We start from the raw sequence: 27439 nt of genomic DNA on the forward strand, positions 1-27439 counted from the left end.
ACCTCTTGGACGGCTCAGTGGGCAAACCACTTTGACATCCTGCCATTTCTAAATGGTGTGCCACCGCTGTTGGCTGTATTAGGAAACTTTATTCTCATGAAACCACTTTACTGTGTACATTTTCTTAGACTCAGGCAGGGTTTGTGTGGCTTATTTTTGTACAGTTAGGCTTATGTGCCAAAGAAACTGCAGCAGATGAACTGGGCCAGTTTTTTATTTAATTTATTTTTTTAATTAATTTATTTTTCTATTATCAGCTTGATACAGTATAAATTCTAATCTTAATAGTGAAATGTTTCAGTGAGGCTTGCTCAGTAATTGAGTAAAACCAAAACTTACTATAAGCCACAGTCATCCTAGGGTCCCCGCTGCTATATATATATATATATAGCCTCCCTGGATCTGTGGGTTGCAGTCTGATTGTTCTTTGCTTTATATCTAGAATCCACTTTAGAGCCAGTTTTCGATGTCTGTGTCCTTGGTAGACATGATGGTTCGTTTTAATTGTCAACCTGACAAGTCTCAGTGAGGGATTGTCTAGGTTGGCTGGCTGTGGGGGTGGTTAAGGTAATGGTAGTGGGAAGACAGCCAGCTTGGGTGGCAGCATTCCTCCTCCTGGCTGGAGGGATCCTGGATTGTGTAGGAGTGGAGAAAGCAGGCAGAGCACTAGCTGTCTGCTCCCCACTCTGTGGCTGCTGTTGGATGACGTAGCCACAAGCCCCTGCTGCTTGACTGCCCTGGGTGATGGCTGTATCCTGGAGTTGGGAGTCAGTCAACCCCCTTTCCTCAAGGTTGTTCTGACAATGACAGGAAAGGGAGCTAAGACAGCTGGTGTGTGTGGTATGCTTGCACAGTTGCATGTGCACGTACAATCCGAGCAATTTTTCTCAACATCACTGGGGCTACTTCTGAAGTTTGCCTCGGGGTTTTGTATTGGGGTAGTTAAGAAATTTTTAGGACGATGGTGTGTAAGTGATGAAATAGGTGATCTGTTCAACATTAGTGCTCACAGAGAGTGGGGGGAGGTGAGTGCGCTCGGGCCATTTCCTCTGCAGTGTTCAGGAATGCGGACAGTGCCACGCTCGGGCTCTGCTCTCCTTGAGTGTAGAGGGCTGTCCAGCCTGTATCAGACCCTGAACTGGTTCCACCTGAACACTGTTCGTCCTCTGTGCACACCAGAGGACGTGTGTGCTGTTGTGGTGATTGGAATCATTTTCAGATGCCATGCTTTGAAATATACTCTGTTGAATTGTTTCCACTTCAGTTGGCTTAGTAGAGTTTGTGGCAGTTGATTGCTCAAAACATTAGAAAAAGTTAGGAGGAAATGATTAACTTATTAGGGGTGCTTAGAAGAGTATTTCAGGAGAAAGCCCCATTTTGGTTAAACTGTGGTTAAATCCTATTAGAATTAAGACCCTAGCTCAGAGTAGGGCTTACTTGGAAATACGGGCTCAGGCTGTGTGAAGTATCTGGGATACTACTACTTTGTGCCATCTGAGAAGGTTCATCTTGGGTCTGTCTTGGCCTTGGGGCTGTGTGAGAGGGCAGGTCTGGGCTCTAATAGCAATGTGAGACTCTCACCCCGTAGTTGGCAGAGAGCAGTGAGGCTGAGTGAGAAGAATACTTAGAAAGGAAAGATGAGCATGGCCGAGTACATTGATTATGTGAACAGTGTTACTCTTGTTGGTGTTCAGCAAAGTGTGGGATGGTCATGGTGAGCTGCATGGGCAGTAGAAAGGGCCAGGAGTAGTGGTGTTTCTTTAAAACAAAATGAAAACCCCAGCCCAAACCAAAGCTGTGAATGATAGCCTCCAGTTCCTTTTTTTTGGAACTTTTTTTTGGAATAATTTGAAGAGGTTTCCTAATGTGATCATAGGTATCTCATTTCATTCAAAGTAGAATTTCTTAAAAGAAGCTGAACACAAGGCATACTGTACCGGTGTGTGGTCTCCTAGCGAAGCAAACTCTTGTATATGCACTAATAAATGGGGTCTACAGGGCTGGCGGTTTAACCCATGAGGCTGGAGTAGTTCTCAGAGTCATTGAAAATTCACCAAGATGCACACTTGTGCGTCTTACCAGGGATGCCCCTCCGGTCTGTACTCAGGGTATGCTGCATGTGGTGGCTCTTGCTGTGGGAGCACTAACATGTCCAGTTCTTACTGTATTTTCAGTAGGTCACACTTGCAGTTTTTCTGATGCTTTATTCTTCATCTACAGTATTTGAGTTAGTATTGTTTTCTTGTGCCTATGATTAGAGAAATTGAATCTTGTTCCTGCAGTGACATGAGTAAAGCTTGAAGAAAGCTTTCCACAAAAGACATGTCTGCCAGTCCTGCGGAGCAATAGCTGTTTCTGTGGATGACTGGGTTTCATATTTAAATATTGTCATGAACTCATGGATCCAAGCACACCATGTCTATCGCAGTTGTTACCCTCCTTGGTATCAAAATGACCCATTTTTCTCTGCAAGAGAACATCCCCACACTGAGAGAGGTGGTGCAGAGAATGGGCTCCAGCTCATGGCGCATGGCATGGAACTTGAGTCTTCTCATGGGTAGTGTTGCAGGTTCAGAGCCAGTGACTGTAGATGATAGCACTTGGAGTTTGGCGCCTCCCTCTCTTCCTGGCCATGCAGGGCTCCTGGTCAGCTGGAAATTACTGGTGCTGTGTGGCAAGTTAGGGTCTGTGAGGTTCTCTTCTCTCTCAAAGTCAACAGATTTAGATGATCCTGCTCCATAAAATCTTAATCTGTGCAGAAACTTGGAGCGAGATCGGCTTTTGGAAGCAGACCACAAGATGTGATATGGTATACCATTGACATGTGGAAGAGATGCATCTTGAAGCCTTCCAAGTCCCACTTTGCAAACACTATTACCACATGCTATTTTCCTTCATAAAAATAACATTTTTGCTCTGGATGTCTTACTCACCAAAAATATTTGTACTGTTTTGGGGGGACTGAGGATGGAACCTGGGCTTGTGCATGCTAGGCAAGTACCCCGGTCTCATTTGTAAGCATCTCAGAAATAGAGCTCATGAAACTGGGTGAGACTGGGTCTTGGAAGAAACCTGAATACTTAGAGAGCAAAGAAACCCTTGCAACTCCTGCTTGATGACGGTGTGGACCTGGCTGTCCTAAGGCAAAGCACACATGCAGCCTGTAGTTCAGAGGGAGTGTTTAGAGGCCACTGTCTAGTCCAATCCCATCATGTTCTGCAGGCGAGGAAATGTTAAGAGGTTTTATAGTAAGCAGCTATGAAATAGGTGGAGAATCACTTCCCAGATGCTCAGTACTGGGCCTTCACCAGAGCCTAGCGCTGACTGTGGGGAAGTTTCCCACTTCACTTTCATTTGCTTGGTGCTAAATTTCCCCACAGTTGGGAGAAGTTTCTGACTTGGCATTTACTCCTAACCCTGTTGATAGAAGAAAGGTTGAATTCTCCTGAAGTATTAACATTGTCTTGTTGAAGAGGACCCAAATCTATCTGTGGGGAGATGCCAACAGTTTTAGATTATTAGGGTAGTCATGAGGGAGATGAGGTGTTTCTGGCCCTCATGGTTGTAGGCTGAAGTGGCTTTCATTGGCCTGTGTTATCCACAGAGCTGTCACATTGGAGTAAAGAGATTCTATTTCTCAGGTAGATGATGCCTCACCCAGTAGTCAAGACTTAGGTCCAGTGAATTGATGACTTTGTTATATTTTTACATACTCAAGCTCTGTAAGGGGTTCTGCTTGAAGTGAAGGGTGCTTACATCTGCCAGAATCATTACTGAGCCTTTCTAGTAATTTAGTTTCTTGAAATTGAAATGAAACTTTCTGAACACAGCCTTACTGAATATGGATTTCAGAGCCGTGCTAATGCTTCTGTCTCTGCAGATTCTGAATTGATCTGAGTTTGGCAGTGAATTATGGATGTGTTATTTCGGGAATTTTGCACATGCTCTGCTTTAAAGCACTGATGATTTCTGTGGCACGCTGTTGTGTGCGTTGGCTCACTCAGTGACGCTGAACCCGTCAGATGGCCGCATTGTCCTCTAGGACTGCGGCCAGAACTGCTGGATGGAGCAGGCCACAGCTGCTTCGTTTCTCAGACTTCAGATTTTTCAAAATGGGTCTTATAAATAGGGTGAGATTCATTGTTTTGATGCCATAATTTTTTTGTGCAGTTTGATAATAGTTCATGTAGTCTTTTTCTTAACATAATTACTTTTGTAATTCATTTTCTTCTCACATTGTTTATTTTGAAGGAAAAGCATGTTAGAAACAATGTAGACCGACTCCTCATACTGGGTTGCCTTGTCCAGCCTTAATACACAGGGAGATGCTTAGTCTTATTGATATCCATGGGAGGCCTGTCCTTTCCTGAACAGAAATGGAGGGAGAGTGGATTGGGGGGTGGGAACAGAGGGGGTGGGATGGGGAGGAGTGGGAGGAGAGGAGGGAGGGGAAACTAGGCTGGGATGTAAATAAATGAATAAAGGAATTTAAAAAAAACCGTAGATAACACCTCTGACTTTTAAGCCGTCTATCCATTTAAGATGCCAGAAAACACTGACTGCCCCTAGAAACTAGCAGGCCTGCGAGTGCTTCCTCGGCTGCTTGTGTGCTGACAAGGCGCCCCAGGCGCTCGACCCTGCTGTCACTGCCTTTCTTCCCACAGTGTTCACAGATCGTTGGATCACTGGTATATGATGCACTTTAGTTTTTTTGCGTTACTATCTATTTTAATTACTTTTCCCTCATCCTTGAAAAGTTTTTCTTTCCAGTCGAGTATCCATCTTAGGGGGTCCTTGGTTTATTGCCAGTATTTTATTTGACACGTGATTACTAACATTTGTATAATAATTTTTGTTGTATTATATTCAGTGTATGTTTATGTCTCGGTTCTGTAAAGATCTTTCCTCTGTGCTTTTTCAGTGTACTATTTTCAAAGACTAGTTTTAGTTTGGGATACAGTACTGGAAAGGAAATAGAGATTGTGGTAGGGATGGGCCTTCCCACAGTGGCCTGGAGGCTGTGTCATGGCGATGGGTGTGGGGTAGTGCTTTTGTGCCCAGCGTACTCTAGCTCTCTTGAGGTTTATTTTATCTCATGTGTGTGAATGGTTTGCCTGCATGTATATCTGTGCACCATGTGTGTGCCTGGTGCTCATGGATGCCAGAAGGGCATCAGATCCTGTAAAGCTGAGTGAAAGATGGTTGTGAGCCACCATGTGTGTGCTGGGATCTGAATCTGGATCTTCTGTGAAAACAGCCAGTGTTCTTAACCATTGAGCCATCTCTCCAGCCTCCTGTTCATTGCTCTTTTAGGTCTTGGAGGCTCGCCTGTGGCTTAAGGCTAGCCTTGGTGTTTTCTAAATAACACTGAGATGGCTCTTCTGTGACACGCCCCCAGAGTTGGACGGTGTGCATGCAGTCCGAGCCTGTTGGCTCCCCTGTACCAATGCATTCTGGATGCATTCTATCCTTCTAACATTTTCCTTTAAAAGAAACAGTAACCCGCTGACTTACTTACTTAGCAATTCTGTGATGCCTAAAGCAACTCAAGCTTCTTGCTTGGGGAGATGAGGGCATTGCTGTCTGTGAAGTGTGATTCATAGAGACTCACTTGTGTCGTGTTGACCCTGCTTGTTACTGTGTTTCCTTCTCTCATAGAGCTCCAGGCTCATTGAGGAGGCTGGCAGATGTGCTCTGCCTTTGGCCTGTTTATGTGAGGCTGCTCCAGGATACAGCAAGAGCTAACAAGAGCGGCTTGAGCGAATTCCCATGAGGTTCACAATTTCCACCTATTGGGGGACTTTTTCCCACCCATGTTTTATGTTTTCAATTATTTTGAACACAGATGTGATATTATAAATATAATGAATATTTTGATGTATCATTTATACTAATTAAAAGTTTTAATTATATTTATTTTGTGCGCGCAGGCCCATGGAGTTCATAGGACAATCTGCAGGAGTCAGATTGTGTCGGGCTTAGTTTGATGGCAAGCATATTTACTGGCTAATTTTGCCACCTGTTCTCCCCCACCCCCTTTCTTTTTTGAAGACAGACTATCATATAGTCCAGGCTGGTCTGGAACTTACTCTGTAGCTGAAATTGGCCTTGAACTCCTGATCCTCCTGCCTCCAAATCCCAAGTGTTACATAAAAGAATAAAACAAAACAAAAAACAAAACCCAAGATTACTTAAAAGCATCTGCTACTGTATTTGGCCCCAAAATTATTAATAATTGTAAAAAGTACAAAAGTGCTTTGGAAATACTGAGAGTCAGCCATGTGGCCATTTTCCTGGTCTAAGATGGGGTGGGGGCAGGCGGGCAAGTGTCATTGTATTAATTCTTACTTTGGTAAGTGAATTTAGTCATACTTTTGAAATTTTTGCTTTTCATATATGTGCATATTTGCCTGAATGTGTGCCTGTGCACCATGTCCAGGCCTGGTGCCCACGGGGGTCAGAAGCGGGCATTGGGTTCTCTGGAACTGGAATTTCAGATGTTTGTGACCTGTGGGTGCTGGGGACTGAACCTGGGTCCTCTGCAAGAGCATCAAGTACCTTTAACCACTGAACCAATTTCCGGCTCCAGTCACATGTTTCCTTTTCCTTTTAAAATAGGCTACTTAGAATATGTTTTTCCCCATTATTTCAGCCATGACAGACTATTTTGGGGCTTCATGCAGATGAACACAGAAAGTATGCCTGACACTCATTTTCATGTAAACTCTTGTGCTGCTTTTCTTAAGCAGAAATGGCTGAGAGTGGGTTTGTTCTGTAAAAATCAAAAGTTGCTTTTACTGCCTAGAGTAACATATTTACCTGGCTAGAGCTGTGTGACAAGGACCAGTCTACTGCTGTAAACACTGATGCAGGATTGGGGGTGGGGGATGGACACACATGACTCATCTGGTAGCCAGAGGATCCTTCTAGCAGGACAGGCAGAGAGGAAGTGAGGGGCAGCACTCACCCCGTGGCCAATGGATCCTTCAGCAGTGAGAAGGAACAGAGCTCAAAAGAATGTCATTTCCCCCCCTCTGAATGGACCAGACAAGTAGACTCTGAGACCTTAGTCCACTAATCAGTGTGTACAACTTTTTGTGGTTTCTGGACGTGGCAGGGCAGGGTGGGGTGGGGTGGCTGTGATGTAGGCCTTAAAATCTAGGCTTTAACTTTGTATGGTTTTGCTCTTTTTTTTTAAGTTTTTTTTTAAATTTTTATTAAGCATTACATAACATGCGCATAGTATATAATATGCTGCATTTGCCTTCTAGCAGGAATAGGTGACCATAGCTGAGTAATTTTTTTTTCATCAGCCAGGAAAGTACTTCCTTAGTCAATATTCTCCAAGTCCCTGGACTCATAGTAGTGATTGACTCCAGAGACACGTCTATCTCTTCCCATCAAATACCACTGGTAACGAAGTCGAGCAACTCTTTTTTTCCTTGCCCCTGTTGGTGAACTTGTGGATGTACGCAGTGGACACCCCAGGAATGGCCAAGCACACGCCCATGATGGTGAGGCCAGGGAGAATCTCGAACTACATCTCCTCACCGCTACTCACGCTCCAAACTGCAACCGGCTCCTCAGAGGTCATGGTTTTGCTCTTACAGAGACTTAATGTCCTCAGCTTGCTTACCGTCTCCACCCTTATCCAAATCCTTGCTGGAACTCATTTCCCAAGCTAGTTCTCCACTTCATTACTCACCAGGTTTACATGCTTGTTGTATGCAGGACAAGAGGTGGGAGCCGTGATTGTAAAAGTCTTGAGTCCTGTCCTTTAAAGTGCTCTTGGTGTGGAAGAGGTGTTGGGGCAGAATGTTAGAAACCAAGAAAAAACTGTGAGGTCATAAATTATGGCAACAATAGCTGCCATTCTGGAAACTTCCCAATTGAAACATTCCCCCTCTGCCCTTTGAGGAGTTTCAGTGGGAAGTGATAGGCGATAGTTAACTTCGGTCAAGGCCCCGAGAAGACACAGCAGTTTACCCTGTGTGTGACCCAGTCTGTGAAAGCAGATGAGGTTGGCACCTCCGAAGACAAGTGGGGCTCATGGAAGCAGGAGGAAAGGGCCCCTGAGTGGCTGTCACAACTCAAGGGAGTCTAGGATGTGTTGTAAATCAGGTAACACGTACAGGGCACATTAAACGTTGGACAGTCTGTGTCAACCTGAAGTTGAGATCAGGTTGTGATGTAAGGTTAAGGAGAGAAGAAAAGGTAAAGTCATTATTACTTTTTCTTTTTATGTTGTAGTTCTCTCTCTCTCTCTCTCTCTCTCTCTCTCTCTCTCTCTCTCTCTCTCTCTCTCTCTCACACACACACACACACACACACACCCTTAAGTGAGTATAAAGATCTTTTGGGTCCTGGGAGGAGAAGCAGCAGAGCGAACAGGTCCCGCTTCCGTCCTGTGCCAGGCCTAGGAACGCACTGGGCTGTGTCTTACTGTTTGTGAGTTGTGCTGTTGGGGCACTTTGTAAGGAAGTATTCTCCTGTATATGTAAACGTGGCTCATCAAAGGGATTGCTTTGATGTGAGCATGTTAATGTTCTTAGGCTTTCTGTAAAAGAGGATGAATTTCTGGGTGGTAAATGCCAATTTAAAGTGGTAGACTCTTTGGATTAAAAACTCCTCAGGGTCTCTCTCTAATTCCACGGTTGCAGCCAGCAGCTGCTGAGAGCTGCTTTTGAGGCAGTTGAAGCTCCCAGTTTTGTCTAGAAGAGCATCCCACTGATAGGAGTGGAATAGTGCCTGTGCTGAAGAGTGGACAGAGTCCTTATGGCAGGGAGCCAGAGGCCGCTTGAATTCACAGATAGCCGAGGAGTCACGTGGTGCTCCTTGCACCGTCAGGAAGAGGCTGCAGAGTTCACTCTGCCCGTGCACAGGCCCCTGGGCTGCTCTGATTCTGCCCACCGTAGCTCAGCTGGGCAGATGGAGCGGGAACGTGCTGCTGCTGCTTCAGGGATTGAAACGGTACTTCTGTCCAGTTTACACTCAGCAGGGACACTGAAGTGACATCGGATCCTAAGAGCTTCAGGTTTGGGCAGTTGCTCTTTGGATTGCCCTGCATTTATCATCGCTTTCTGTTGTCACTGCAGGTGATTACGTATTAAGCTACATCTGCAGATAGCTTAAACCAGTGGACTTACACTTTAGGAACTACTCAACACAACATTTTCAAGTAATTTGGAGACTTTCCCGTTTCTAGTTTATCAGCCATCTCAGAGACTGATGGGAAGGAAGGCCCCGTAGTACTCCTACTTACTCTGTTCCGGGTACTTGAGGTTTTAAAATATTTGGAGGGCCAGAAAGGTTGTTGATGTTTAGAAATGAAAAGGAGTGCACTGCTGTCTGCTTCCAGCAGCTCCAGGTGACATCCTTACCTGGGAGTGCCTTGTCTGTCCTGCCCCTCTGCCGTCAGGCAGCTCACTTCCGCCTTTCTGCTGTGGGCTGTAGGCAGCTGCTAGCTCCCCCTCCTGGCTTCACGTGATGTTCCTCCTCAGGAGCCTCAGCTGTGACCTCCCGGGACTTCACTGACTGAGGAGTGGGAAGCAGCGGTTCTCAGCCTCAGGGAATAGAGCTTGTTGGGAGACCAAGGAACTGGTTTTTCCGGAGCAGTTTCTACCTTGTTCTTTTACGTCTTCATCTAGACTAGATCTGACAAGGCGTTTAGGTAGCATAGCACTCTTAGGAAGCTTTTGGTAGAAATACTGAACAATAAGTAGGTCTCTCATATTGTAAGTTACTCCCCCCCCCCCCCCCCCGGCCCCCCCCACCCCCCCACAGAGTTTCTCTGTGTAGCTTTGGCGCCTTTTCTGGAATGAACTCTGTAGACCAGGCTGGCCTCGAACTCATAGAGATCCACCTGCCTCTGCCTCCTGAGCGCTGAGATTAAAGGTGTAAATTACTTTTAAAACACCAAATCCTGTGAAGACCTGTGGTGTCTGTACTTAAAGCCACATCTCCAGGCAGCCTGCACAACACACTCTCATGCTGAGAGTGGCATTATTTTCAATACGGAAGTAAAAACCCCTCTTAACACTGAAGAATAAAGAGAAATCACTTCTCCTCAGTCTCTTAAGTTGTTCTTGTTGTGACTGGGGGATGGAGAGTCTGGAACTTTGCGCTCCCCAGCCAGGTGTGGCCATTGAAGAACTCACATCCTCCTACACCTTGGTGATTCAGGAAGAGGAGCCCTGCATTCCTAGGCTAGGCCTCACAGAGTCAGAGACAGGGCCTTTGTATGAGGAAAGTGGCCTATTTTGGTTTCCTTTTTTGAAATATGCTTGATAAGATTTACTTCTGAGCTTCATTTCTGCTGTTTCTATCTTTGTACGTCCAGTTGGTTTTAAACTTTCTTTTGGTTGTTGTAAAAATGGAAAGGTAGAAGTTCCACCTGCTGCATTTATCTTTAAGACAAACACAACTGACACGATTACAAGAGAGTTGAGAGTTCTCAGCTAGGGCAACAGTGTGCAGATTTGGGCATGATAGGTTAAAAACTCTTTAATGTTGCTCTGCCTGGCATTTGGGAGTCAAGTGCCTATCTGACTGGCGAAGATCAGGGGTGGGATTGCTTCTGAGATGGTGCTGTTTTCACAGGAGTAGCTGCTTCCCTCTCATGGTCCTGTGAGTTGAGTGTGGTTTGCCTGCCTTCCTAAGATTTGTAATTTATTTTTTATTTATGTGTATGTATATCTGCCTTTGTGAATTTGTGTGTACCTTGTTTGTGTGTGTAGTGCTGTGGAGGCCAGACAAGGCCATTGGAGCCATTGGAGCTGGAGTGACAGTTGGTTTTGACCGGCATCACATAGGTGCTGGGAATTGAATTGAACCCGGGTCCTCTGGAAGAGCAGCTAGTGCTTGTAACTGCTGAGCCACCTCTGCATCCCACTTTTGCTTATTTCCATTAGTTAGTGAGTATTTAGCCTTTAAAAAAGTAACCATTTAATTGGCTCCCTAGCATTTTGAATATAACTATTTTGGCATACTCATTTATGCTATTTTTTCTTTTTTTTTTAATTTATTTTTATTTTATGTGCATTGGTGTTTTGCTTACATGTAGGTCTGTGTGAAGGTGCCAGATCTCCTGGATCTGGAGTTATAGACAGCTGTGAGCTGCCATGTGGGTGCTGAGAATTGAACCCCGGTCCTTTGGAAAAGTAGCCAGTGCTCTTTACCTCTGAGCCATCTCTCTAGCCCCAATGCTATCTTTTCTATTTGTTGTCCTTACTAAGAAAATGAATATGATTTTAGAATAAACATTATTAATAGTTTGGGTACAGTTTATCTCTTTTGTCTTCTCTGTGGTGATCCCTTGGTGATTTGGAATAATTTGCTTTTTACTTTTGATGCTGTAATATTTTTTAATTAAGCTTAGATTTCTGTGTCTTTAGTTTGAAACAAACAAGTTTAAATTGAATGTTTAGTTAGTGTTATACTACTGACTTCAAAGAAAGGAGTGTGTGTGTACGTGCATGTGTGTGTACTCTCAAGTGCACATATATGTCTGCCTGTGGAGGCTGACTGTGGCTGTTTCCATCCATCCATCCATCCATCCATCCATCCATCTCACTTTCCACCTTATTTTTTGAGACAGAGTTCTCACATTCAATAGTGGCTGGCCAGAAGAGTCTGCAGGATCTACCTGACTCTGCCATTCCCTAGTGATGGGGGCTACAGGTGTGCACTGGCACCCTGAGCTTTTACATGGTGCTAAGGTTCAAGCTCAGGTCTTCATGTCTGTACAACAAGCACTTTTCCCACGGAGTCATTCCCAAGCCTCACTGCTGACTTTTGAGAGCACTAATATACTCTGAGTTATATATAGAGGGTGGGATTTTGCACAAGCCATTGACAGGACATGACTTTGGACTGGAACAAGCCATGGCTTTCAGAGTGGCAGCAACAGAAACATCTTGGAACAGAATAGTCCCCCATATTTTGGTTGATAAGGTCAATTTGTATTGTTACCACACACTCAGAACAGTTTGATACATCATAATTTATGCTGTAATTAGAACAAAGGGACTTTAAACATGGGATGGAAAAGAGGAGTTGATTTAGCAGAGTATTGGATTGTCTGAGAAACTGCTGGATTGTCTCCTGAAATAGACCTGGGAATGTTGGTGCCAGCATGTGTTCTGGAAGGAAGAGTGGCCGGCCTGTAGAGTTGCTGTAGCGAACTGCTCCCTGCACTCGTATCCCCTGTGTGTCGTAAAGGAGCAGGCTGATGGCTGCAGGGTCTAGAGCGTGCAGGGGGTCAGTGCTCTCACCATTCAGTCAGTACAGTGCAGGCCTTGGGCTCAGCAAGGTGGGAAGCAAACACAGGGCCAGAGGTCAGGACGCTATGCCAGCTGCAGGTAATAGGATAATTTAGATGGAAACCTCTAGAGTTTGTTTTTTAAAACACAAACCCTCTTACAACAACTGAGTTCAGCAACATTAACAGTGTACAAAATAACCACATAAAAGTTTATACAGATTAGGCAAGTTGGCACACACCTCTAACCCCAGCTCTCTGGGGGTGGAGGCAGGAAGATGGAAGCCCATGACCTTCCTTACCTACATAGGAGTTCCAGGCCAGCCTGCCTAGAAAGCAACCAACAAAAGAATTTCTTCTACTAGCCATGATCACGTGGGCACCCAAATTGAAAGTACAGTACCATTTGTAATTGTTCAAAAGTATTTAGGTGTAAGTATAATAAAACATGTAATCCACACAGGTCTACACCCTCACACTCCTGTTCAGAGTCATTGACTGAATGTCGGCTGCCCTTTTTCGAGGTGTTACCTTGGACCAGAGTTAATTGAGAGCAAACCACAGAGCTGGATAGCCTCAGGCCTGTAATCCTGCTGGCATGTGGGCACTGGAGGGAGGAGGATCAGCGGTCCATAGCTGTGCTTGCTCCATAGTGAGTTCGGTGCTCTCTTGACCTACATGAGATCCTATCTCCAAAGACCCAAAAGCAATCAGAGAAAAACAAACAAAAAACAAAACAAAAAAACCCCCAAACCATCAGAAAACAAACCTCAGAGTTTGAGTGTGGAAATATAAAACTATTATTTTACATTGTATTTTAGGTGTGTTGTATGTGCCCGAGTGTATGTGTGTGCACCATGTGTGCAGGAGGTCTAGAGGACATTGGACCTCCTGGAGCTGGAGTGACAGGCAGTCACAAGCTGCCTTGTGGATGCTGGGAACTGAACCAGGGTCCCAGGTGTGAGAGGCAAGTACCTAGTCTGCCAAGCAGCCCCTGAAACTGAATTTGCAAAACAAACTCCAGGGCTGGCAGGGTGACCCAGCTGGTAAACATGGAAGGAGAGAGCAGACCCACAGAACTGCCCTCTAACTCCCACAGCTGTGGCACCCCACCCCCACATTACCACCACAACAACAATAAAGGAAATTGTCAGGGTTCAAGACTGAACTCTCCTTGAGGCTCTCAACCTCATGTCCAGGACCTGAATATAGGTTGTGCAAGTCAGATGGTTGCTCCCTGAGACAGTCAGCCGAGGAGCCGGCCGGGCATGGTGGTGCACACCTGCAACTCCAGCACTCAGGAGCTCAAGGTCGTCATTGTCTCAGGTACGAAGGAGTTCTGGCTGGCTTGGGTTACAGGAGGTCCATGTTAACAACAGAATTCAAACAAAAATTCTTAAGACCTTGAGAACCCCCCAAAATTAAAAAGTAAAAACAGGTTACAGAGTGGGAAAAAAATCTTGCAGCGAAGCATCTGGAGAAGGACCAGGGCTGAGAAAATAGGAAGATCTCCCAGAGGTCAGAAGGAGAGAACCAGCAGCCCAGTTAGAAGAACGAACAGACAGATGAGCTGTGGACTGGGTGTTGAGCTCAGGAAGAGATTCCGCGTATTAGACGCGAGGAGCCCAGCTTCCACCTACAGGGAGCTCTGCGGCTGTGCTGAGCAGCAGCAGCAGCAGCAGCAGCAGCAGCAGCAGCAGCAGCAGCAGCAAGTACTGCGGAGGGTGGAGGGGCTGCATCGCTGGTGTGTAGGCACAGGGTCTATAAAACACTGTAGTCACTCTGTACCAGCTCTCAGTTCCTTGAAAGCAACTTTTCATCTTCAATGCAGTCTAGCAGCTGTGCACTGATCATTTATCCCAGAACAATGAGGACACCTTCACCTCAGTGTGCCGCAGCGGAATAAAACCAACTGACCAGTGACTCTTGCTGGCCTTTAGCAGGACGGAAGCAAAACACAGTGTGTGTTCATACACTGAGGTACAAGGTTTTAAAGCAGAGGATAAGCTCTCCATATGCACAATAGGTTGAATAAATCATCTCCAGGGGCATGTAACATTCTTGAAATGACGAAATACAGACACAGGGAAGAGGCCATTGTTGTCAGGCTTTGGGGGCAGTGAGCATGGGAAGGGAGTGGTGTGGTTGTAAAGGGGTTGTTTGTGTGGTGCAGGACACATGCACACTGCCCTGGCTGCGGTGCTGGGCCCTCCCTGGTTTTGCAAGCAGCCCCAGAGGTACCCGATCTGTCAGTGCTGTTTTGTGCACTTGACGTGCATCAGTGATTTTCTAAAATTGGAGGTAATTAAAGTGAATAGAAGTGAATGACTTTGTCTTTTACTAGGTCAGGGATCATCTTCTGTTTTGCTCTTGGCATCAGTTGTCCCCTAACCCCCATATAAGTTTAGAGCTCAGATCAGCATCTGTTTCCTTGACTAGTTGTTGAAATTTGAGCATCTTCGAACAATGTAGTAGCCTTTAATTTGAGCATAGCAACCCCTCCCCCCCCCCACACCTCCCTTCCCCTCTCTCCTCTCTTACTATTCACAAGATCTTGCTGTATAGACCAGGACGGCCCTGAACTTATTTCTTCTGCCCCAGCCCAGGCCTGCCCTCTCACTACCATTTTTTTTTATGTGAGTCTTGAGCTCATACCAATCAGAAACAAGCAAGAAGCAGCTGCCTCTTCCCACCCCACCCCCGGCCCCCGTGGGTTTAGAGATTCCTAATATAATGCACTCTTCATGTGTAGAGTTTCTATGGCTAATAATATCATCTGTGACATGACAGTGGTTTTGTCATTTGTTAAATGTTATACAAAGTGTAGCACTGGGGAGGCCAGTGATGTTGCTCAGGTTATTGTAGTCCTGGAAAGACATGAATAAACGCAGTGAATGGGAAGAAAACTGACGCCATTGTTGGCACTCTGGAATTCCAGAGGGACTCACATTGTAGCTAAAACCAGCCCTGTATTCTCACTGTGTTCAAGAGGCTTTTCAGTGATTTCTGTTGAGAGGAAAAGCCCTATTTAACTTAAAAAGGAAAAAGGAAAAAGGGCAGTGCTCACCAGGCCCTGTGGAGTATTAGGATCTTTGAGCAGCAAGTTGTCCTTTCTCTGGGAAATTGCCTGTTAAAGTCAGGGAACTCCTCAGAGTGTGTATGGTGTTTGCTCAAACGGCACAGTAGGGTGAACATAGAACCCAGATTTAATGGGCACGTGGTCACCTCTCCAGATGTATCATTAGCATAATTATTTTTCTGTACAATAGAAATATAATTTTAGGATGCATGTATGCGTTATAAAATGAAAGCAGCACACTAGAGAAAACCTGATAAACTGAGTAGTTTTTTGAAAGACTTAAAAGCATCTGAATTGCCGGGCAGTGGTGGTGCACACCTTTAATCCCAGCACTTGGGAGGCAGAGCCAGGCGGATCTCTGTGAGTTTGAGGCCAGCCTGATCTACAGAGTGAGATCCAGGACAGACTCCAAAGCTGTACAGCAAAACCCTGTCTCGAAAAACAAACAAACAAAAAAGCACCTGAATTAAATATAAGTTAGCAATAATCTGTGCTTACCATTGTGAATAGTTTATTCTGAGGGGATCAGATTAATTGTGACATGAGAAGAAATGGCGTGACAGCCACTAACTTTGGAGTGATTTATGTGCTGTACATTAGCAAACATGCCTTTTATCATCACTGAGGGGGGGACTGCACTGTGATTTCATGTTGAAGCTTGAACATGTAAGTCGTTTTCCAAAGCAAAGGACACGGAGAGTGACAGTTGCGTTCCAGGCTCCAGTGGCTGAGGCCTTAGCAGTGGCTGTATTGACTTGTACAGACAGGTCAGACCACATGTAGTGCAGTAGTAGAACTCAGCAGTTCTAGCCAGAGGCTGTGAGCTGGGCTCAGTAAGTTAGCGCTGGAGAGAGTACAACATGCGAATAAGTGGTGGGGAGACTCCAGCTGCTGACCACAGTGCCAGCTGTTAGTTCACAGCACCAGAGGACAGAGCTGTGAGGAGGACTTAGGTAAAGTGGGTTGGGTCTGCCTTGCCATTGTAGAGTCTCTGTAGGGTGGGGTATGCCAGTGTGTTAAGTTGGGAGACTGGGTTTCTGGAGGGAGATAGGGCTGGGGAAAGCAAAGACCAGAACAAAAGTGGACTGGTTATGGGGTAAAAGAGAGGGGATCTATTAGCATGCCTGGACAAGTGACCTGGGCCCCTGTTAACTGCTTGCTGTGACTATCTTGATTTTAAAGCTTGTCCTCTTCCAGGTTCAGTTTGGTTATGTGGCACCTGGAGCATGAGTGACTGTGGTCCATTCAGTTCTGATGTGCTGAAGCATGGCACAGTCCAGAGCAGCCCCTGTACATTGTTGCCCAGCACTGTGCAGCTGCTGGGACCTGAAAGCTTGCTTGGAACAGCAATAGACAAGCTCGGTGATATCAGTTAGGGAGAAAATCTGGAATTAAAAGCATGCACCTGGGGACGGACACATTTCCTGTATTGCTTTTTAGAGGAATGGCAAAGATCTGGCATGTTCTACCCCCCCCCCCCCCGCCCCCGTCCCCGAAACTAGAAGACACCGTAAAGATTTTCATTATATCTTGACTCTGTCTGTACAGAGAGGGATGTATAGAGAAACAAGAGAAAACCCCAGATCACCTCAGTCCTTAGCTTGAGGTCCAGCCCTTCTACTGTCTCCTTGATGACTGATGTGGGTTCTTGGGTACAGTAGACTGCTTTCACAGACCCAACTCTGGATTTGTGTATCAGTTAAGTGTACTTTAAGTCTTTGACTATGTTAGATTCATAGAAATAGTACCTGAAAAAGTTGACTGTGATAAAGCCTCTGACTGAACAGGAGTGCACTCCTCCCCTCCCATCACTGTGGACCTCCTTCTCCAAGTTTTGTGTCTAATCCTTCCTGGCTTCAGGTTTTATGGCTCATTGATTGTTTCGATTTGGCATCAGCCATCACAGGGCTCAGTCAAATAGGAGTGATAGAAAGCTTTAAGATAATGTAACTTAATAAAATGTTACATGTAAAATTATACTTTATAAAACAATGACAGCCATGCTGTGGAAAACTAGCAATGTCTGATGCTGCTTGGGAAATGTGAGAAGGCTCTATGGAGGGGCAGCTTGAAATTGAGGAGCTTAAAAGAGCAGTGATGAGATGCTGGAGAGAGTGTTGCCTCAGGAGAGGAACAGACGGATAAAGGCGTGGAGAAGAGGAGGACAGAAAGATGGATGTTGTTTTGCAATTCGTGGGCCTGGACAGAAGTAATAGGAAGTAGATGAGCAAAACAGGATGAGGCCAGATCATTCAGGGCTTTAATTAGAGTGTGCTGAAAAAGTTCAGATTTTGTGTGTGTCCACTTGACACAAACTAGAGTTACCCAGGAAGAGGAGGGACCCTCAGAGGAGGAATTTCATCCATCACATTGGCCTGTGGGCACGTCTGTTGGGCATTTTCTTTATTGCTGATTGATGCAGAAGGGTCTGGCCACTGTGGGCTGTGCCATCCCTAGGCATATGGTCATGGGCTGTATAAGAAAGCTGGGGCCAGGCCTGGTGGTGCACACCTTTAATCCCAGCACTTGGGAGGCAGAAGTAGGTAGATCTCTGAGTCTGAGGCCAGCCTCGTCTCTATAGGGAGTTCCAAGACAGCCAGGGCTATGAAGAGAGACCCTGTCTCAAAAAAAGAGAAGGGCAAGGGAGAAGGAAAAAAGAAATCTGGCTGGGCATGGAGGCAGTGCCCGGGGAGACAGTGCTTCTTTATTGATTCTTGCCTTTGCTCCTGCTTAAGTTCCTGCTCTGCTGTCCCTCAGTGATGGACAATGTAAGCCAAATAAACCCTCTCCTCCCCAAGTTGTTTATGGCCATGGTGTTTCTTATCATAGCAACAGAAAAGTTACTAAACGTTATGGTGAGCAATCTTGTTGCTGTTCATAAAGTATTACCTAATAGCAATTGCTTATCTACAGTGGACACTGTAACAACCATGAAGTGTGTATGGGAGGTTACACGCCATGCCATCGCTGACTCAATCCCATTTCAACCTAAGGAGTAAACTGCATTGCAGTGGCTAGGAGAGTGCCCACTGGCCACGGTCTTGAAAAAATGGGTGCTGCATTTTGTTCCTTCGCTTGCCCAGTGGCATTGCTTGTTGGGAAGTAAGAATTGTACAGCTTTCCTTATTTAGATTACAATAGTCCTAAGTGTCATTAGCTGTCAGTTTTTATTAATGATTTACTTCAAGAGTAAGGGTGGTTTGAATGTTAAATTTTCTTGGTGTGTTTTTTCTTTTGAAATGAGCCTATGTGTGCCCCCTGGTTAGCATGCAGTTTGGATGGGTTTATGAGTTGTCTGGTACCTCTGAGACAAATGCTGGAGATGTGTTGTCCTTTCTGATTTACTTGTGCAGGAGACACAAAAGCTATGTCTGAATGCTTTGCTTTAGAACTCACACCGCATCCTGTGAGGGAGTGATCCCACCACCACACACAACTTCTGATGGATGTGGGTCATGACTACGTGGTCATGATTGTCAGGGAAGCCTCAAGGTTCTAATAGGAGTGACTTTGAGTGAAACTGGGAATGCCAAGTCAGGTGGTAAATAGCTAATGGTCTTTAGATATGTGATTTCAATCAAAAGAATGATTTTCATTGATTTTTTTTTTTTGCTGTGGATATTTGACATCACAAAACAGTCCAAACTTGGCAGTTTATATAGAGTTCTTATAATTGACACCTTGAAAATGCTCAGATCCTAGGTTGGATAATGATGATGTATTGGTACTTTACTGATCTTTTGAGTATTTACTGTAAATTTTTTTCCTTAAGCTATTTTTCTTTAAAGACTAAAGTATTATTATTGTTTCCTGGGAAGCTGCATTTCAGTGACAGATTTGATTTGAAGTCAGACTGGCTAGTTGCCACATTGAACAAACAAAACCAAACAATCCTCTCCATTGTTAGATCTCTACATTTCTTATAGGTGCAGTTTTCATCCATACACTTCTGCAGACTGTTTCTCAGGGTTCGCACTGTGCAGCCGGTGATTCTTTGTTAGCTTTCCTTACCCCTGTTAGATGATATTCCAGTGGAGTGTCATGTACTGAATTTATTGAAGATTGATTATGATTATTAGAAAAGGTTAAGGCTTAACCACAAATGGTAGCACTCTTAGCAGAGGGGTCTGCTTCTTCTCACACACAGAAGAGCCTTCCTCTGAGTGTTCTTCGTGACTAATGAAGAGTGCATTTGTTGAAACCCCTGTGTTTGTTTAATCAGTTCAGTGGGCTCAACACTGAGGCAGTGGCACAGGGAAGTTAGGTTGTAGGCGGTAACCCTCCTTAAATGAGGCTTACGGGAAGCTGGCGTGTGTTGTTGCATAAGCTGTAGTTAGTTGGCACTTCGAAGGTTTCTACTCTGTCAGCGTTACCAACTGAGAATTTCTACCCAAGGTATCTCAGAGATGGCTGTTTGCCAAAGCAACACTGTACAACTTTTCTCTTGCTTTGCCATTATTGCCAGCTCAACACATGGTGCATGCACTTGTAGCCACACGAGAACTTGTAGTCCTTCTCTTTGAGTCTAATAAATGGTAGCGCGCTTCAGACATTATGGACACATTGAGGTATTGATCCTCCTGTGGAAAGGTGACTTCTCCCTTAATGGGTGTTTTGCTTATGTTGCTCGTTTCCGGAGTACACGTTTGTTTGTAGGTGGTGGGAACCCACAGTCCAGGAGCTCCTAAGGAGACAGGTGGGAAATTCATCTGTGAGTACTGTGTTCACACCACTTGTGCACCTCCCCAAGGTGGTAAAGTCAGGTGTTGTTGTGGTGGTCTGTAGTTATTTTGTTGTGGTGTGTGTGTGTTTGTGTCTTAAGTCAGCTCCACTGGCTGGTGTTGTAAAACCTGCTTTAAGGTACAGGTGACAAGTGTCACTAAACAGAACAAGCTGATTACAGGCATTTCTTCACCTGCAAACCATTTTAGAGTGCTTAGCTGCTGGTGGTGTAGTCCACAGAATCTTGAGGTGCCAGTGTGACATGCAGAGTGGCTTTAGTCACCATGAGCATCCTTCTCAGGAGCCTTGTCAAGCATTACCACATTTGAACCAATGTCTTCAAGTCTTCGTGATTCTCCCGAGAAGTTAGGCCTTCTAACCAGCCTTTCTTCACAAGAGAAGAGCATGGCCATCGGCTCCAGGAGATAAAGCTAAGAGTAGGTTCTTCTGCTGAACATTCGCTATGCAGGACTTGCCTGCTTTGCGACAGGGTGTGTTTCTGTGTGTCTTCAACTGCAAGGAGCTGAAACCCTCAAGGGGATTAGCTTGCATACCTGTTGCACTGCCTGGAGAGCAGCTTGCAATGGTTGATCTCAGGGTGCTGAACGTGCCCACTGGGGCTGGGGGGTGTCTTTGAACAGTGACCAGGATTTTTGGAAGAGTAAATATGTACATATATTGAAGTCCCTTGGTTTCCAGAGTTTGGCTGTGACTCTCTAGTTTAACCCCTCTGTGTTTGTATTGAGAACTGTACTACAAGAGCAAGAAGTAGGCTTTGCCAGAGACTGGTAGCACTCAGGGAGCATTGCTCTTCCTTCAGTAAGTCCTAGGGAATGAATTGGAGGGAGCGAGGTGCCCTAAGATAGGACAAGGGCAGGTGCTGAGTGGAGTAGGGAGCAGAGCCATCAGTAGCGAGCAAAGAAAGAGGAGGAGGGTCTGAGAAGTTGTGTGGGATCCAGTGGCTGGAGGGACTTGTCTAGTGTGATGTGATTCTGATCGCTGCACAGGGAGCCATTTGAGTAGAGATAGTGTGAGTTAAAGGCCTGGTTGCTTAGGTTTGTGTTTCCGTTCTAGTCACATTCCTGCCTGGGTTAGCCAGGTAGGCAAGCAGGCAGGTAGGTAGGTAGGCTGAGAGAGATGGATTGATAATTTTTTTTTTTAACCAAGATTATAAGTGATGGTATGGATAAGGTTGGAAAGGGCATGGCTTATCACTACAGAAAAGTCCATTTTCAGGTTCTTTTCGAAAATCCTTCCATAGCTAAACAGTGTAATTACATAGTAAGAATTTTGATCAGTATTTTAGATAGCCTACAATACATACTATACAAAATAAAGAAACAGTCTGAACTGTTTAGAGAATGTGCTTTTATTACACTGATGTCTAGCAGGGTGAGATGTGCTGTGTCTGTATCTTTACAGTGGAGTGGGTGAGCTGTAGCTTAGAGGGTAAGGGCTTAGACACTTAATTCTGTACCAGTGTTTCTTAATGTTGGCACTGTTGACATCAGAGTTCTTAGTGGCTTATGGAGCTATCTATCCTGTGTATTGTTGGATGCTTAGCAGCATCCTTGGCCTTGTCCACTAGATGTCCCCTCCTGAGTCTGACCAGTGAAAAGTGTTGCCAGATGACCCCTGCAGGTCAGAACTGTCCCAGGTTGAACGCAGCCACTTTGTAAGTTTATGCTGGTTAGCCCCGAAGGCCAGTAATAGTGCTATACTGGATATACAATTTGTTGTCATCTTTCACAATGATTCTTCCTGTTACATCTTCTCTTAGGCCCAGTGAACTTATAAAACAAAATGAAGTAGCAAACCAAAACAAAATACACATTTCCATTGTTTTTAGACTTACCTTCTGGTTAGAGCTCTCTTGGCTTTATGCAGAGATGCAGCTGTATGACCTGAAATACCTTTACACAGTTGCCTGTTTTGATCCTGTGGCACACCATCTCTGTATTGAAGTGTAGATAGAACCAGTTGTAGATCTAATTCTGCATTGTAGCAAGAACCAGCTAGAGTGTAAAGGTTTTTTCCAGCTTCTCACACCAACACACTTTTTTCTAGAAGCTGTGTTACAAACACACAGGTAATTTGTAGATTGTTAAGTCTTCTGTTGGAAGAATATTTAAAAATTTTCAGTTTTATTTTCATTTATGTGCATTTGTGTGCATATGTCTGTGTGCGTATGCAGATGTGTGTGCAGGTGTGGAGGCCAGAAGACGGTCCCCTGGATCCTAGAGAGCTAGAGTTACAGGTGGTTGTGAACTGAACTCAGGTCTCTGCAAGAGCAGTGCACACTTACTGCTGAGCCCGGAAGAGCTTTGAACAACTCTGCTCAGATTTACAAAAGCATCACCAAAGCTGGGCACAGCGGTGCACGTCTGTAGTCCCTGCATTCTGGGACCAATGCAGGAAGAGTGCCAGGAGTTCCCGACAGTCCTGGGCTGCATCAGGACACCCTGTCTCAAAATAACAACAATAAACAAGACAGTAACTCCAAAAAACCAAACATGGCTACACAGCCTTTCCAGGCTAGTGATGTGTCTGCTGTCAGGCGCTTGTCTTTCAGTTTTGGTTTTAGGTGATTACTTTTGTTTATATAGCTTTAACATGTGGCTTCTGTGAAGAAATTGACAACACGTTATTGAAAATGGCAATGGAGAACATGAGTTCATGTGCAGGAGTTGGTTCTGATGGGAATGATTTGCTAACGGGTCATTCATACCAAGTTGGAGCCAATTTACCAGAGTCAGTTTCTCCAAAGTGTTATGTAGGCAGAATATTCTCAACGTGAAAGTCCCATCTGATCCAGCAAAAACTTGGAGTTATTAATGTGTGCTGGGTATTGCTAAGTCCTTTGTCCCAAGGCCAGTGGGAGGAGAATAAGGCGCTACTTTTACTATGACTGAAGACAGGGTATGTGGCTTGTGAGGACAGTGTGAACAGCCACAGGCAGTGTTCACATTGCTTTCTATAAGGACATGCGCATACTGTCCTTGCCAGGCCCTTGCATCATTAGCACCGAGGGAGGCTGACATGTCCTTCTGGATGTTTTGCATGTCTTTTACATAGCTGAGCTCAGAGAATTTTGATCGTACATTTCAGAATGATCTAGAACACATTTTTGTAGTTCATTCTCAGAACAATTTGCTTTGCAAACCTTTAGTTCATTCTACCCATGCAAAAATTGGAGTAATTTGTAACACTGTATAAACAGATGTTTTGGCAAGATTTCCAATATAAAATGTACTGTTGCTGGTCTTCAGCTGAGTTTTATGCCCAGAAGCTGTGACCTGTGTTAAGAAGAAGTGTGTCTTGAGAATCCCAGAGCAGAAACTGACTTCTGGACTTCAGTTGCTGCTTGAAGTGCTTTCCCTCACAGTGACTTTAAATATTATAAGGAGCCTTTGTGATGTATTTTCTCTCATAGGGAAAATTATTTTTTTATGCCGGGAGAGAATTGATAATAAAGGAGGCTATTAAAACATTAATATACAAATACTGTGGTTAGGTACCAAGTGAATAATAACCAGACAAACTGCAATTTGAAAGTGATAATAATAAATATAGTTACTGCTTTGGAAACAGCCATGTGACACAACTGAGAACCGAGGTATTGGTGTGTAGATCCATAGGCAGAGCAGAACTCCTCCTGAAGAAGCTGCTGGCACGCAACAGGCGGAGAAGTCTGTCTTGACCTGATAGTTCATGTGTCTGAGACTGTCTGGGGCTCAGCCCTTAGGAAAAGTCACTGAGCAGCTGCATCAGCATGAGAATTGAGAATTGCTTTCTTTCCAGGTGATTTTGGTTTCTCTTGCATGTTTAGACAGGAGCAAAGTGTACCTTAGCAGCAGAAGGCTGACTTTCTGAGGCCAGAAGTCAGTGAGGGTTTGGGGAGCTGTGGTCTGAGCTGTGGCTAGAGGGGGATTGTGGAGGACTGCTTGGTACCTGGGATGTGCTCACTTTGTGAGTACTAATTGAGAGGTTCCTTAGCCTAGTTTCACTTGCATGTGTATTTTCTGACAATTTAGATAAAATTTACAAAAACATAGTAACAGCTAGTTTCTAAAGCAATTCTGTTAATTCTTTGAGAATTTCATACAGTGGTTTTTGATCATATTCAGTGCCAACTCCTCACACCTCTACTGATTGATTACACCATTCATGGTGTGAACAGCAAGGCTGCATGCACAGGGTGGCTTTTCATAGGCCGTGTGCAGAGGGTGGTACTCCTTAGGCTGCAGGTACTGAGGCCCTCAGCTTCTGTCTTCACAGAACTACTAAGAAAATGGATGCCCTCTCCTCTCTGCCCACATATCCTTGCCTTTGAAGGAGCTGGGACCTTTTTAATGTTACTGGTGTCCCACATTTTTCTCACCTTCATTGTGACCCTGTCAGCCTCTTTCTTATTTCCCATTTTCCCTTGTCTAGAATTAGCCCTTTGGTCTTTCTCTTCTTTCTCCTAATCCAAACATTTTCATCTTTAACCATTTTTTTTTCTGTGACTCTCACTGAACCTTAAGGCTGTCTGGTGCTTTCATTTCATTTCAGAATCCTCCAGAGACAACATTTCTTGTCCCCTCCTTGCTAACTCATACATCCATCCAGCCTGCCTGCCGCTCCTGCTTCCCCAGCTTCGACAGACTCTGCTCTCCGTGCAGAGGCCCTGTCCGGAGGCTTTGTCACACTCAGCTTGCACTTCCCTTTCCCCTCGATGCTGTCTCCCCAGTTCCTCAGAATTCCCTTTCCTTATTTTTTTGGCAGAGTCTCAAGTACCTCAGGCTAGCCTCAAAACTTGCTAGCTAAGGATTGATCTCCCTTTTCCAAAGTGCTGGGTACATGTGAGCACCACCACACCCAGAAAACAGAATTCTCTTGATATATTTAGATACATTAGACACATACTTAGTTTTGTTGTTTAATAACTGTCTAAATTTGTTTTTCTAGTCAAAATGAGTTTCTTTGCGATCTGATCTATTTCATGTGTGCATATCTCCTGTAGAATGATTATAAACCTAGAAAAAATTGTAAAAAGGTCAGGAAAATAATTAAAATCAGAATTTAAATATGAGCCAAGCCTTGTGTATGCACACTTTGTGTGTGTATATGTGTGTGTGTTGAGAGTAAATGTATTAACTTTGGAGTATTAATAGTCTGTGTTTTTGAGATGGGGTCTTGCTGTGTGGCCCAGGTTGGCCTGGTACTCATCTTCAGCTTAGGCTCACCTCAGACTCATGATTCTCCTGTATTAGCTGTCTGTATGCTGGGGTTGCAGCTGCTGGCCAGCATGCCTAGTGTGCGTGTTTGTTTTTGTTTCTGTCAGAAGCAACAGTTCACAGTCTCTCTCTGAAGATTTTTATACATTTTTATATGTGTAAGTATTCACTTGGTTCTGTGGGAGGTGAAATTAACTTGGAAAAGTGGAGAGACTAAATTAAATTTGTATTCTATCCAGATAGGCATCACGATGAGTACATAACTCCTATCTCAGAGATGAGTATCAGATCTTGAATTGAGAAACTTAGTTGGATTTACCAGTTAGTGAAATTGAATATGCAAATGATTTGATTTTAGATCACTTTGAGTCAGACTTTTTTAAGAAAAGACATAGTCCCTCTCTGCTGGCCTGGGACTCATGGAGACCAGGCTGACTGTGGAATCAAGCAAAGATTTCAGGTTACATAGCTAGATACACAGCCAAGGCCCACCCTCACTGTGCTGTGAGGTGGTAAGGGCAGGACTCCAGGCACCTTTAGCCCTAGTAATTTTCAGTGTGCTGTGCTTTCAGCATTCTAGATAAGAGGCCTAAAATCTACGAGATACGCATTTTCATTTTATGCTTACCATTTAAAGAAAATAGGGTATTTGTCATTTCCAGAGAGCGAACCTGGAAGAGGCTGTGCATTTAGATACATCTGATCGTCTGGGATGTATGTATGGCCCAAAGTGTCAGTCACATTGACTTCCTAGACTGCCTGGAATCATGCAGCAGCAGTTTGCTGGGGCTGGGACTGTAGCCTGCCTCATATACAGTTTGCCAGCATGGGCTTTCTTAGTGTTAGTGGCTGTGAGGAATTCAGGGGCCGATGTTGTCACCTGACTGACTTTTCCTTAGAGATGGAATTGTGACCTTGTTGTGTTGTCAAGGAGCTGCTGGGAATGGTTCCAGATCCAGTGACTGGAGGTAAACATCCAAGTGACAGCTGCTGTGAAGTTGAAGCTGTGTGCTAAAGGGTTGTCTGCCAGGTGGACCTTTTTGTTTTTAAAAGACAGAGTCTTATGTATTCCAGTCCAGCCTTGGCTTTGAACTCCTCCTGATCCTCCTTCTTCCTATCCTGAGTGCTGGGACTGTAGTACTCACAGCCCTGCCTAGTTCAGTGGTACTGGGGTTTGAAGGTAGGCTGGCACTCTGCCACTGTGCATGCAGCACCCCCAGCCCTCACACTGGGCTCATGGTTTGTTTGAATGAAAAAGGAAGGCCATAGTTATAGATCTTGTCCTTATCAGCACTTGATGACTGAGAAACAGCTGGTGACTGATGAGAAAGACAACGTGCTTTAAAAATCAATACAGTTGATTAAAAAAAAATAAGGCTTCAAAGATTATCTTCAGTCTGTGAATCTAATTAACTGGGTGAATTGATGAGAAATAAATACGAAGTCGTGAATTGTAGTTTAAAACACAGATTGGTGGAGAGGACAATGAGGAAAGGGGTCCGAGTTCTGGGAGTGAAAAAGAGGCTGGGATTTGGTTGCCGCTAATAATGTTAGGTGCTATCTAGCTGTGTAGAAGCATTGGGCCTCGCTCGCTCACTCAGGGTAACTAATTAACACGTTGACTGCTCTCTGCCTTCCCAGATAGCTGCATTGAAGTGCTCACTCTGCAGTGCTCAAAAACTACAGACCTGGAGCCTTGCAGAAAGAGTGGCCAGAGTTGGCCAACCCCGGGGACCATATTATATGGGGGACTGGTTATAGCAATTGGAAATATCTAGTTGGGGGGGCACATGATAGTTTAGATTTTTAAAAAAAGATTTATTTATTTTATGTGTATGAGTATTTTGCATGCACATATATATGCATATGTGTGTCACATGCGTGCCTGGTGCCATTGATCCCCTGGAGCTGGAGTTACAGACAGTTCTGAGTTGCCATGTGGGTGCTGGGAATTGAACCCGCCCCTCTAGAGGAGCAGCCAGTGCTCTAATGACAGAATCATCTCTCCAGCACCGATAGTTTAGAGTTTGAGACCTATAAAGTATTTTCACTGAAGGCAAAGGTTCATTTTATGCTATTCCACAAGAAGTAAATGTAAACCCAGTGTGGGGCAGTTTATATAAGTCTCATTATGTATATCTATGTATATATATTTTTAAT

General features: G+C 44.7%; 1 protein-coding gene and 1 pseudogene across 5 annotated transcripts in view; one reads left to right on the forward strand and one right to left on the reverse strand.

Moving 5' to 3' along the window:
* The window catches only part of Med13l (mediator complex subunit 13L), a 223574-nt gene that overhangs the window by 50812 nt on the left and 145323 nt on the right, over positions 1–27439 (forward strand). The gene's annotated exons all lie outside the window — the stretch shown is intronic.
* Positions 7207–8095, reverse strand: LOC128120939 (NADH dehydrogenase [ubiquinone] 1 alpha subcomplex subunit 1-like; annotated as a pseudogene).

The sequence above is a fragment of the Peromyscus californicus genome, unplaced genomic scaffold, assembly GCF_007827085.1.
Source record: "Peromyscus californicus insignis strain IS unplaced genomic scaffold, ASM782708v3 Scaffold_2__1_contigs__length_46816999, whole genome shotgun sequence".
In the NCBI taxonomy this organism is placed as follows: domain Eukaryota; kingdom Metazoa; phylum Chordata; class Mammalia; order Rodentia; family Cricetidae; genus Peromyscus; species Peromyscus californicus.